A 13,577-nucleotide genomic window follows, 5' to 3' on the forward strand; every position below is an offset into this window, starting at 1 on the left:
CCAGAGAAACCCTATCCTGGCTTTTATAATAATACTATTCTTGCTTTACTTTAGACTTTTAGTACATCTCTATGTGTCTGGATGTTAGCATAACTGACACAATCTTGGGCCCGTTTGGTTCCTCCTGTCCTTCCACTGACCCTACCTTGGGCTGTACTATGTAGCAAATCTCTTCTCTGTCGAGGCCTTTGTAGTTAATAGATAATGTTTAATGATTGTTAGGTCCGGGTGGCCTCTATGCGCCTAGTTCCCAAACAATGATGAAGACCTTGGCTGACTTACTCCAATGCTCAGCAGACTAGTTACTCATTCATAAATCTTGACTCAGGAGAGCACTCTGTGTTTCCAAGCATGTGCCCCCCGTTCGCTAGGTTAACAATAAAATTGTCCCAGTGGCCCCTCTGTGCTGTAGAGCGCAGCCGTGAATGCTTCCAACTGTCATCTGCCTGATCCCACTCTGTGAGCAAGTCAGCCTATAATACACTGACCCACTGAGTGTATGCAGGGCCTGCTTCGTTTTTCAGTCTCAAGATACGCTCAGTTCAGTGGGCACTTTTCATTCTCTTTGTCCTCCAACAGTATGCATCCTCAAACAATGTAATTATGTTTATTTTTAGTTCTATATGAATACAGTCTTACTGGATGTGTTCTTTTTTTTTTTTGGCTGCCCCCGTGAGGTTTACAGAATCTTAGTTTCCCAACCAGAGGTTGGACCCGCGCCCTCAGCGGTGAAAGTGCCAAGTCCTAACCACTGGACCTCCAGGAAATTCCCTGAATGTGTTCTTTTTTTTTTGCGGTACGAGGGCCTCCCACTGCCGTGGCCTCTCCCGCCGGGAGCACAGGCTCCGGACGCACAGCCCCAGAGGCCATGGCTCACGGGCCCAATCGCTCCACGGCACTTGGGATCCTCCCGGACCGGGGCACGAACCCGCGTCCCCCGCATCGGCAGGTGGACTCCCAACCACTGCGCCACCAGGGAAGCCCCGGATGTGTTCTTTTCTAACTTATGTTTGTGAGATTCATCCATGTCATTGTGTATAGTCCTAACTTATTGCTGTATAGCACTTCATTGTGTGAACATATAACATCTAGTGTATCCATCTTACTGGTGATGGACAACAGAGTTGTTCAAAGTTTTTAGCTATAATGAGCCATGTAGATATGAATGTTTTTGAACAAGTCTGCTACACTGGGCTCCTTCAACTGCTGGAGAGCCCCTCCCTGGCTGTTGTCTCTGCCTGCAGCATCCTTCCCCTGGGACATTCTCTACATGGCTGGCCCCTTCTCACATTTCAGGTCTCAGTTCAAATGTCAGCTTCTCAAAGAGACTTGCCTTGATAATGCCCCCTAAAATAGCTCCATCTTCACCCTTAATCTCTATCACCTCACCCCATTTACATGCTGCTATCTGAAATTGTTAGTTTTTTAAATTGATTTTTTTATTGTGGTAAAAATATGCATAATGTAAAATTTACCATTTTAACCACTTTTAAGTGTAGGATGCAGTGCCATTGTACATTCACAGTGTTGTGTAACCGTCACCACTATCTATTTCCAGAACTTTTCGTCATCCCACACAGAAACTCTACACCCATTAAATAATAACTCCCCCTTCCCTCCTCCTCTCAGCCCTGGGTAACCTCTATCCCACCTTTTCTTTTCTGGCCGTGCCATTCGGCATGCAGGATCTTAGTTTCCCGACCAGGGATTGAACCCATGGGCCCTGCAGTGGAAGCGCAGAGTCTTAACTACTGGGCCGCTAGGGAAGTCCATCTATCCCACTTTTTCTTTCTATGAATTTGCCTATTTCTAGGTTCCTCATATAAGTGGAATCATATAACATTTGTCCTTTTGTGTCTGGCTTTCAGGATACATTTATGTTGCAGCATGTGTCAGAATTCCGTTCTTTTTAAAGGATAAATAACATTCCATTGTACGTAGGTACTACATTTTGCTTATCCATTCATTGGTTGATGGACACTTCAGAGTCGTTTCTACCATTTGGCTATCGTGAATAGTACTGCTGTGAAGTGTACAAGTTTCTGTTTGGGTCCTTGTTTTCTCTTGTTTTGGGTATATATCTAGGAGTGGAATTGATATTGTTTTTTTGTCCATTTGTTTATTATCTCCCTTTCATTAGACTATAGACCCCAATGCCTAGAAGTGTCTGACTTACAGTAGGAGCTCAAAACACATTTTTGAAATGAACGAACTTCCCAGGTAAACTGAACAGGGCATTATAATAGTAACCTGCGTCATGGTTAAGAGGATTAAATGCCACATGTCCTAGCCCGGGGTGCTAGCATTTGGTCACAGTTCAGTTTACATTAACTCTAAATGAAGACTTCACTCAGCCCAAGTTCCTGAAGTTGATGACGGCTTCTATTTAACTCTCTGTTGCCAAAAAGATTTTTTTTTTTTTTTGACATTCTCCAATTTGCCCAGTGCCATGAGGGCACCAAATATCAAGATGCTCAAGGCCCTGCACCTGTTCTCAGGCAATTCACAATCTAACTAAATTCAGAACATAGTCTTAAAAGCAGAAACTAGAGGAACTGCTCAGGAAGTGAATTGACTTGCGTTTTAATGTTAATCAAATTAGTTTCATAATTAACAATGTGACTTGGGAGGCCTATTCAACATGGGTGAAAACAGACTCAGAACAAAAAGTTGTCCACTGTTTGTATTCTGCAACCTCTGATGATCCTAGTAGGATCCCAAACCCTGGGCTGGAAGGTGACACCCGCCCTTCAGCTTTACACTTTGCCGATGCATATAGGGTGACAAGAAGTTGCTTAAACTTTTGCCAAACTACACTCTTATTTCACGCTCCTTGGAATTGTAATATGTGAATCTTTGGGGAAATCCTGGGTGGCAGGGGGAGGGGGAATGGAGAGATGAAGGAAAAGGAAGCAGGGACTGTTAATAATAGACTTTAAATGTTTCAAACCAACAAGTTATGATTAAGTGCCTGCTGTGTGCTTGCTACAGTGCAGTGAGACTGGGGTTGGGGGACAGAGAGGTGATAGTTTACTGCTGTTCTATCCTCAAGGAGTTTATGACCAAGATGGGGCAGATAGAACTCCTGGCTGAGAAATTCCCACAAGACAAAGATGTTAGTAAGTGCCGAGAGCTGAGAGATTTGCTGGTACAAACTTAGACTGTCAGGGTGGAAGGGCTCATTGAAATAATCTGATCTAGTCCCTCATTTTAGAGAGGAGAAACTGAGGCTCAGAGAGGGTGAGGGGTTTGCTTAAGACCACACAGCTAGACGATGTCAAAGGTAGGACTTGAACCCAGGTTTCCTGACTTCTCCACCAGTGTTTTTTCTATTGATCCACAGATGTCTCTGTTAATTGAACAGTCTAGCTTGGCTCTGTCCAATAGAGAGATAAAATTCTGTAACATGAACCATATATAGAATTAAAATATTTCTAATAGTCACACTGAAAAAAGAAACAGGTGAAATTAATTCTAACAACATTGTATTCAACTCCGTATATCTGGAATATTATGACTTCACCATGTAGTCAATATAAAAATTATTAATGAGCTATTTCATATTTTTCCCATTGTACTAAGTCTTAGAAATTGGTGTATATTTTATACTTCAGCACATTTCAATTTGGACCGGCTACATTTCAAGGGTTCACTGGTCACATGTGGTTGGTGGCTGCTGTATTGACCAGGGCCAGCTAGCTCTTTGAATTGAATGATTTATGTGCCAGACGTTCAGGGGAAATCTTGAAGAATGTTAAAGGTGTCATACGGACATCATGGTTTACAGTCAAAAGAGTCTTAGAGTTGGCATCCTGGGCTTTGAATCTTGGTTCAACCATTTGCTAACTGTGTAGTTTCTGGCGAATCAACTAATCTCCTTGATCTTCCTTTGGTTTACATCTACCAAAGGGCAGTTGTAGAGATCAGTTGAGCAGAATATATTAAAATATTTATGAATTATATGTAAATATATATGGATGTGTATATGTACATGTATGTATGTATGAAAATGATTTGCTAGTATAGCATCTGGTACTCAAAGTATTATTTTATTTCCTGAGAATACAAATGATTTGGAAATATTGTCATGTGCTGAGCACCAGATGGGTGAGACAACTTTATTAAGCATGTTTAGTATCCTGTGAGATTGGTACAAAAGCAAGTGGGAAGCCACTAAGGATGTCACAGGATGTTAGAGCTGGGAAAGCCAGCTCATCTGGTCAAAGTCAGGAGGAACAAATCTTGCTGAGCCGCCAGTCCCTTTGCCCATGGGGCCCAACCCCAGCTGACAGCCGCTGGAGAGATCTGAGCTCTTCGGCCAGCAAGCAGCATGCTTTTGTAATCTGCTCTGTTAACATATTCACTTCAATTTCGGATTCAGAATTAAATAGGCAAAGGCTCTGCTGGAAGCTGAATTGCCTCAAAACCCAGCTCCAACCAATCCTTTGAGAATGGAGAGGCTCACAATCACCCCGGTAGGTAGGCACACTTGTTTTCATCACTTGGCAGATGAAAAAACTGAATTCTGGAAAGGTGAAGTGATTGGACCAAGATAAGTGAGCTGAGATTTGAACCCACATAGCCTGCCCCCTGAGGTTGCTTTAGGGACTAGAGATTGTTATTGGAAAAATACCAAGTAAACTAAATGGTGTTAATTGCCTTCCCTTCTTTGGCAAGCAATCTGGAATCTACCACTTGAAGTGGTTCTGTTTTTAGTTCTTCTGGTGGTCACCCTACACCTCTAAAGATAGATTTGTGTGGTTACTTCTCAATGCATTGATTTTAGACATTTCTACTGACTTCTCGTTGTGGGTTATACAACCTCCAACCTCTTCCTGTTCTCATTTTTTTTTTAACATCTTTATTGGAGTATAATTGCTTTACAATGTTGTGTTCGTTTCTGCTGTATAACAAAGTTTGGATACAGTTATGTGCATTTGAGCTTCATAAACATCTTTTCTTTTCTGTCAACTTTCCACAGTTATCTTTTGATCTCCAAGAAACAGAGTTTACATATTTATCATTATGTAAATAGAGCCAAGTAATGTGCTAGGATGGCATTTTCTCCTCTGCTCGTTCAATGGCATTCAAGGAAAATACCCGCAGAGTCAATTTCAAATGGATTCTTCTTTAATACACATCACTGTTTAAAATCATGACATATTTTATTTTTGGATTATGTCTTTCCCATACAATTCCTCCCCCTCCCCTGATATTTCTGAGCCTCGAAGTTGGGAGAAGCTAATAAAAATTGCTAATCTTTTTTGAGCAACTGCCACACGCTGGGCACATTACAGAGTGCTTTACACATAATAATTAATTTAATCCTTACAGCTACCCAAAGAGGAAAGTACAAGAGTATCTCCATTTTATGGACGAGGAAATTGAACCACAGAGAGGTTAGGTGGTGGAGTTGGGTTTTAATGCAGACTCTGCCTGGTGCCCATGTCCATATGCTTAACTACTATACTCTTCTCAAAAGGGACGTGAGTCATCTTCACCACATTCCTAATCCATTCTAGCTCCCTACGCACTCTGTGTATTGCTCCCCTGTTCTAATTTAGATCTGTTTCTTTAAATTTTTTTTTTTTTTTTTTTTTTTGGAAAAAAAGTCCCCTGCATCGGCAGGCGGACTCTCAACCACTGCGCCACCAGGGAAGCCCTGTTTCTTTACATTTTGACCACGTCTTTCTTGTCCAACTATTAACATTTATTTTAAATGGGCATGTTTGAAGGGCCATTATTTTGCCTTCCACATCTGTGGAAGAGGTCCATGCAGGTCCTAGAAGTGAGTTGGGACCATTTGGTCAGAGAGTTCTGGGTGCTGGGTATAGCATGCATAGTTTGGAAAGGGGAGATGTCACAGACTGTGTTACCATGTTCCCTTGGTTCCAAAGACTCCTTGGCCCATGGAGAGCGGTGCAGCCAGCAGAGGGTCACAGTGCCCACTAAAGCATGGGGCCCAGAGAAGAAGACCCTCTGGCCTGGGTCTAAGGCCAATACTGTTTTCTCCAAGTGGTTTTTGTTTTATTTTATTTATTTGTTTTTATTTCTGGCTGTGTTGGGTCTTTGTTGCTGCGCTCGGGCTTTCTCTAGTTGCGGTGATTGGCGGCTACTCTTCGTTGCGGTGCTCGGACTTCTCATTGCAGTGGCTTCTCTTGTTGTGGCGCACGGGCTTAGTTGCTCCATAGCATGTGGGATCTTCCTGGGCCAGGGATTGAACCCATTCCCCTGCATTGGCAGGCGGATTCTTAACTACTGTGCCACCAGGGAAGTCCCTCCAGGTGGCTTTTAACAGCTTTTGAAAGTAAACTCATCCTCAAAGCTCAGTGATTTGCTACCACTGAGATGATTCAAAAAAATGTAACTTGAGTTCTGACTGTCCGGTTGCGGGCAACCGCTTAAGGGTCAAACCTGCTGGACAGCCTCTGGAGTGCCAAGGCAAAGGGTGCCCAACCCTATCCAAAGTCTGATCAGAGGCAGATGCCAGAAATCGCTGAGGCATTTCCCAGGAGGAAGGGATGCTCTGAGCAGCACATCCTCTTGGCCATGGGGACTCCTCACCTAGAAAAAAAAAAAAAAACCAACCAAACAAACAAAAAAAAACAAACAAAAAAACCCTAAAAATCTTACCTGAAGCACTGGAGAATAAACAAAGGCAGACAGATTCCAGAGAGGAGTCAACACCTGGAGGAAGGGAATGGCACAGGATGAGTTTCTCATTTTCTAAATGCCTTTCAGTATACTGCAGTCAGCACCATTTGAGGTGTTCAGTAGAACACCTGAAGTATTTCTGGCCTGAAAACTCAGAGGACAGAGTTGAGGGCAATCATAGCCACTGGAAAGTGAGGCGGAAATCTTGGAAAGGTGAGAGTCACAGGGAAGACTTTTTTTTTTTTTGCGGTACGCGGGCCTCTCACTGTTGTGGCCTCTCCCGTTGCGGAGCACAGGCTCCGGACGCGCAGGCTCAGCGGCCATGGCTCACAGGCCCAGCCGCTCCGCGGCTTGTGGGATCTTCCCAGACTGGGGCACGAACCTGTGTGCCCTGCATCGGCAGGCAGACTCTCAACCACTGCGCCACCAGGGAAGCCCGAGGGAAGACTTCTTTATAAACTCTGTACAAATCTCTGGCCAACCTCTAAATTACACATACATAGGACAGACTACAAGCAGATCAGCTAAGGATAAAAGAAGTGAAATGACATTTGAGCACCTTGCCAAAAGACAATGTTTGTATTTTTAGTCCAACCAAGTTAATTACCTGACAAAATGAGCACAAAAACCAACACTCTGTAGTGGAAATATAACATAATCCAGGGTCTTCATAACATAATATTCAAAATGAAATCCAGAGTTATTTGACATACAAAGAAAAGGAAGATGTGATCCTTTTTCAAGAGAAAAGATAGTCAAAAGAGACTGACCCTGAGGTGACTGGTTAATGATTTTAAAGTAGCTATTATAGCTGTGCTTTTTGCTGTAAAGGAAAGTATGCTCATAATGAAAGAAAAGATAGGAAAAGCTTGATAGAGAAATAGAAACTATAAAAAAAGAACCAAATGGAAATTCCAAAACTGTAAAATTCAATATCTGAAATTTAAAAAGGCATTGGGTAGGCTTAAGTCTCAAAGGATCATGAAGTGAGGGTGTTAAGTAACATTGATGAGTGAATTACAAAAGCAAAATAAACAGGATCTTTGAACAAGGAAAACAGAGAATAAGGAGAGGGTAGTTCGGCAGAGACAGGGTGCATATCTGTGGTAGCTTTTAAAACATTCAAAAATTTTTTTTCTCTCTTCTGTTTAAAATGTAATGCAAGTTTATAGAGATTTTGAAAATGCAGATGAGAAAATAAACATCAATTATAATCCCACCACTAGAGAATTCACTGTCAACATTTTGATGTTTACCTTCTAGTCTTCTAAAATATATACAATTTTATTTTTCATTAAATAAGCTTACACTTTATATACTGTTTGAAATCTGCCTTTTGATTTTTTAAAAAATTAATTCAATTTAATTTATTTATTTTTGGCTGCTTTGAGTCTTCGTTGCTGCCCACAGGCTTTCTCTAGTTGAGGCGAGCGGGGGCTCTCTTTGTTGCAGTTCTTGGGCTTCTCATTGCGGTGGCTTCTCTTGTTGCAGAGCACGGACTCTAGGCAGGCGAGCTTCAGTAGTTGTGGCACATGGGCTTCAGTAGTTGTGGCTCGTGAGCTCGAGAGTGCAGGCTCAGTAGTTGTAGTGCACAGGCTTAGTTGCTCTGTGGCACGTGGGATCTTCCCAGACCACGGCTCAAACCCACGTCCCCTGCATTTGCAGGTGGATTCTTAACCACTGTGCCACCAGGGAAGCCCTGCCTTTTGATTTTTAAAACCTATCCTGAACATCTTTTCATGCCTCTAAATATTTTTTTGCATCATTTTTGATGATGGCATACCAGTCATGATATGATCGGATTGTAATTGTATATAAAGCATATTAGCCTTATATTTTCCATAGAGATCACAAATAGTTTTCTCATTTGGTTTTTGCTTTTTAGCTTTATGGTGAGCCTCTCCTTTCATCAGTTGGCCATGGCTCAATAAAAACCAGTCACCATCTTTCTGGGTGGCCATCTGAGAAATGGTATTTCCCATGTGGGCAGGGCCCATGTCTGTTTCAGTCGTCATTGTATTGCCAGCATCTAGCATAGTGCCTGGAGTGAAATAGCTACTCAATAAATATGTGTTGGATGATTGACTAACTTCTGATTTGTGTCCCTGAGGGGAAGGCCAGGGTACTATCAGTTAGTTCCCTTCCACTCCTGCCACGTAGCTAGTCTGCTTTTGACCTAGTAATTCATGTCCTTTGACTCAGTAATTCCTCTTCTAGAATCTACACAAGAGAATTTTTCAGAGATGCAAGCAAAGATTTATATATGAGGATGTTCATCCCAGTCTCATTGACTAGTGAAAAATTGGAAACTATTTCTGGGAACATGGAAATGATGTAAGTTACATGATAGATAAACACTGACATAGGGTTTTGGAATGCTTTTTGGCGATGTGAGAAAATTTTTATGACGTCATGACATAGGAAAAAAACTCAGAATGTAAAATTATGTGTAAGACTCAATTCTGTTAAGACTGGTAGGAAATACATCAAAAAAAAATGTTAACAAGTGGTGTGTGAATTGGGAATGCTTTTAGCTCACAGGATGGGAAAACCTGACTTATGGTGCCTTAGGCATAGAGGGATTTATTTTTCTCTCATAAGTTGCCTGGGGTCTGAAGGCCTGGCGTCAGCAGCATGGTGATGTTGGGCTGGCATCTCTGCAATCTGCTTTTTATGGTCACAAGATGGCTGCCCAGCTTCAGGCACCGTGTCCACATTTGAGGCAGGAAGGAGGAAGGGGGGTTGTCTGGTGCTTGCAGTGTCTGTCCCTTCTATTGAGAACATGAGCCCACCAAAGAGCCCCAGCAGATTTCTGTTTATGTCTCTTTGACCAGAACTGTGTCCTGTGGCTGCCCCCAGCTACAAGGGAGCCCGGGAAAGTGAATATCTCGTTTTCCAGTCTTGAGAGTGGAGGTGGCAATGGGGAAGGGTTGGAAATATCTGTTAGGCTAGTTAATAAACAGTGTCTTCCATTGCATTCATTTCTGGTTGGAGGGCTTATGGATATATTTTTTAAAAATTTGATTGAAGTATAGTTGACTTACAATGTGTGTTAATTTCTGCTGTACAGAAAAGTGATTCAGTTATACATGTATATATTATTTTTCACATTCTTTTCCATTATGGTTTATCACGGGATATTGAATATAGTTCCCTGTGCTATACAGCAGGACCTTGTTGTTTATCCATCCTATATATAATGGTTTCTGTCTGCTAATCCCAAACTCCCAATCCTTTCCTCCCCTCCCTGGCAACCACAAGTCTGTTCAGTTTATGAATATTTTTACTTTTCTTCTTTGTTCTCTTCTGTCTCGTCCAATTTTTCTACAGCAGCCATTTATCATTTCTATCATTGGAAGAATACAACAGATGCTACTTTAAAAATCCCTTGTGAGGCTGTGGACTCCTGTCTCTGGAAGTGTCTGTACTGTCATCAGTCAAAAAAGTGCAGAAGGAACTGTTGAATTCTGTGGGAGCTGGCTTAGTCCGTCTATCTTCCCCAGCAACTGAGACTACAGGGAATGGGTGGGTGGGGAAATCTGTCATTTATTTCGATCCTCTCAGGCACCACGCTAGCTACTCGGCAAGCATCCCCTCATTTAATTCTCACAGCAGCCCTCCTTTACAGACAAGACACAGAAACTTTAAATTACTTAATTAAGGCACACATCAAATAAAGCAAAGCTGGGTCTCAGATTATAGCACCAAGCGTTAAATCTGTATATTCCTGCCACATAGTAAGCTCATGAAACTTGTGCTGAACGAATGCAGTCAGCGAATCAATTGGATGTATAACTTTTTTTTAAACTACAGCCATGACTTGATGATTATTTCTTGTAGAACATCTCTGTTACCATTAATTTTAATTAGTGTGATTGAAAAATAGCTGGCTGTATACATTGCCTGCCAGAGAGGAACCCTGTGCTCACTCGCCTGTAACTAATGTCCTTGACTAATTGCTGGATCAGTAACTCATATGACTCCAGATGAAAAGACTGCCAAGGGTTTGTCTCCCTTGGCAATGGAGTCTTTAAATATTTTTATTATGAAAAAAATTCCAAACATATACGAAAGTAGAGAGCATGGTACCCATATACCCATCACCAGCTTCAAGAATCATCAATGTTTTGCTAACTTTTTCATTTATTTCTCTTTATTTCTCTTCCTCTTACTTTTTTTTTCTTCTTTTTTTAAACTGGAGTGTTTTCAAGCAAACCCAAAGTCTCATTTCGCCATGAACACTTCTATAATTGGAATGAAAAGGCTTTTGTGTGGCCCCGAGTTTCTCTTTCTTTAGATCTGCTATAGCACAGGAAGCGGTGATATAAAAGTCAGCCCAGGGGCACAAGGGTTTCTGGGAGGCCCAGGAGAGGAGGGGCACATTCCTCACGGGCTGTGCAATTTGTTTTGCTCTCAACCCAGGGCACTTCTTGGCTGAAACTCCTCCCGCCTCAGAATTGAAACTTTTCTCAAATGCTGAAAATAAACTATCTGGCTTCCTCTAGCTAGAGACATCTGGGAAGTGATGCTTCTGAAACTATTTTTGGCATGAAAATGTCACCCCGAGCTGCTGGAAGTGATTTGGAAGTTTTGAGGTATTGAAAGCATCTGATGAGAAGTGGCGGAGGCCAAGTGGGTAGAGGTTAATTATTACATAGGCCAGGCGTTTCCCATCAGGGTTCTTATTCCTCATGCTCTTACTGTTTACGGCTCTCAATTCTTTAGGCCAAGGATGGCACTGGGGTTGGTACGTGAAAGGTGGCAGAACAGGTGTGGGGAGGGGCGGCAGGTATGATAAAGGGGGAACACACTGGCTGGCTGGCCTTCCTTCAGCCTGCACGCCCTGCCTGGCTCCCTGGAAGTCCAGCGTGCCAGGAGATCCACGGAGGGTTCCTGGAGAATGCCAGGACCATGCGTTCGCTGATGGGTTTCACGAGATAAGAGACAAAGTTTCTGACTTTCTGAGTCCATGCAGGGTACCAGGGAATCAGGCTGGACCAGCTGAGATGCTTCCCAGGATGAGCCAGTAAAGAATAACACAAGGAGCAAGTGGGAATTGTAAATATGGAAGAATCAGAGGGGTCCAGAAATCGGGATGCTGGAAGTGGCCCAGGCCAGGGGCAGGAGTGGAGGCCACTGGGAACAGGCTAAGGAGAGGAGAATAAAGTCAAGGCCAGTGGTTCAGGCTGCAGAGGGTGAAAGACGTGAAGCTGTGGAGTCTGGCTTTGTTGGATGACGGTGTGCCCCTGCTACCTACCCTGGGCTCAGGAAATATAGAATAGATGAAGATGGGAAAGACCCCTGGGGAGGTGGTTGATTCACAACTCTGAGCTGGTTTGGCTCACAACACTTCGGACACCAAATGCGTGGGTAATTTTAACACCAACAACCAGTTCTCCAAATATCCAGATACCAACTGGGTGTCCTACAATTCAATTCAATTTTTTTTTTTTTTTTTTTTTGCTGTACGCGGGCCTCTCACTGTTGTGGCCTCTCCTGTTGTGGAGCACAGACTCCAGACGCGCAGGCTCAGCGGCCATGGCTCACGGGCCCAGCCGCCCCGCGGCATGTGGGATCCTCCCGGACCAGGACACGAACCCGTGTCCCCTGCATCGGCAGGCGGACTCTCAACCACTGCGCCACCAGGGAAGCCCTTCAATTCAATTTTGACACTAACCACCCACAGGTAGAGTCAGACTCCACAAGGCTGTCACCTGTACTTCTAACCAACCGGCAATAAGTCGAGGGGTTCCCATGACTCCCTCCTCAGTCGATAATTTGCTGGAATGGCTCACAAAACTCAGGGAAACATTTTACTTACAGTTTCTGGTTTATTATGAAGGATACAAATGGACAGTCAGATGAATAGGTCGACAGGGCAAGGAGTCGGGGAGCGTGGAGGGAGATCCTCTCTAAGTGCACACACCCTCTCTAAGCGCACCACGCTCCCAGCACCTTGATGTGTACACAAACCCAGAAGCCCTAGGAATCCTGTTGCTTAGCAATTTTTAATGGAGCTTTCAGTACTTAGGCATGATTCTTTAAATCATTGGCCAGTGGTGATTAACTCAACCTCTAGTCTCTCTCCCGTCTCCAGAGGGAAGTGGAGGTGGCTGGGGGCAGAAAGTTCCAACCCTCTAGTCCTGCCTTGGCCTTTCTGGTGACCAGCTCCCATCCTGAAGCTATCTAAGGGCCCCCAGTCACCAGCCATCTTATTAGTATACAAAAGACGCTCTTTTCACCCTGGAGATCCGAAGGGTTTTAGGAGCTGTGTGTCCCAAACCAAGAGCAAAGACCAGATATAAAATTTTTTAATTTTATCACAATGTCCTTTAGCAAGGTCCTTTCTTCCACCTGAGTGGCTCTTGGGGTTTACTTGGGATTAAGTGGGAGGAGCTAAGACAGAGAACAGCGAAAGGTCTCAGGGACCTCCATCCCCACTGCCCCACCCTAGACCTGCCCTGTCCACAGTCTTCCTAGGTAGGAGGTAGTGTCAGCTGAAAGGACCCTCAAAAATGACCTTTTAGACTTCTTGCTTTTTAGATGGGAAATTGAGGCCCAGACAAAGGAAAAAAAAAAAAATGCCCAAGATCACACAGTGAGTGCTTGGCTTCAAGCCTGGGTATGTTTGCCTCCAAGACCTGCATAATCCTCCATACTCCTTCCCAGCCAGGGCACGGCAGGACACCTGGCCCCCTCGCCCCCCCCTCACTGAACACCTGGCCTGACTGCACCTGTAGCTGCTGGGGGTATAAGTTACCCATCATGCCTTGATGCGCGTGTAGGTGGTAAATGTAGGAGTGATTCATTCTACCTTTAAATTCAGAAATCATTTCAGAAATCAGAGGTGGGTGTTATATTTTGATGTTGGGAGTACAGATGAGTTTTATTTTCTCCTTCAACATTTTTAAGGTTTTCTGAAA

The sequence above is a fragment of the Neophocaena asiaeorientalis genome, unplaced genomic scaffold, assembly GCF_003031525.2.
Source record: "Neophocaena asiaeorientalis asiaeorientalis breed wild unplaced genomic scaffold, Neophocaena_asiaeorientalis_V1.1 scaffold79, whole genome shotgun sequence".
Taxonomy (NCBI): Eukaryota; Metazoa; Chordata; class Mammalia; order Artiodactyla; family Phocoenidae; genus Neophocaena; species Neophocaena asiaeorientalis.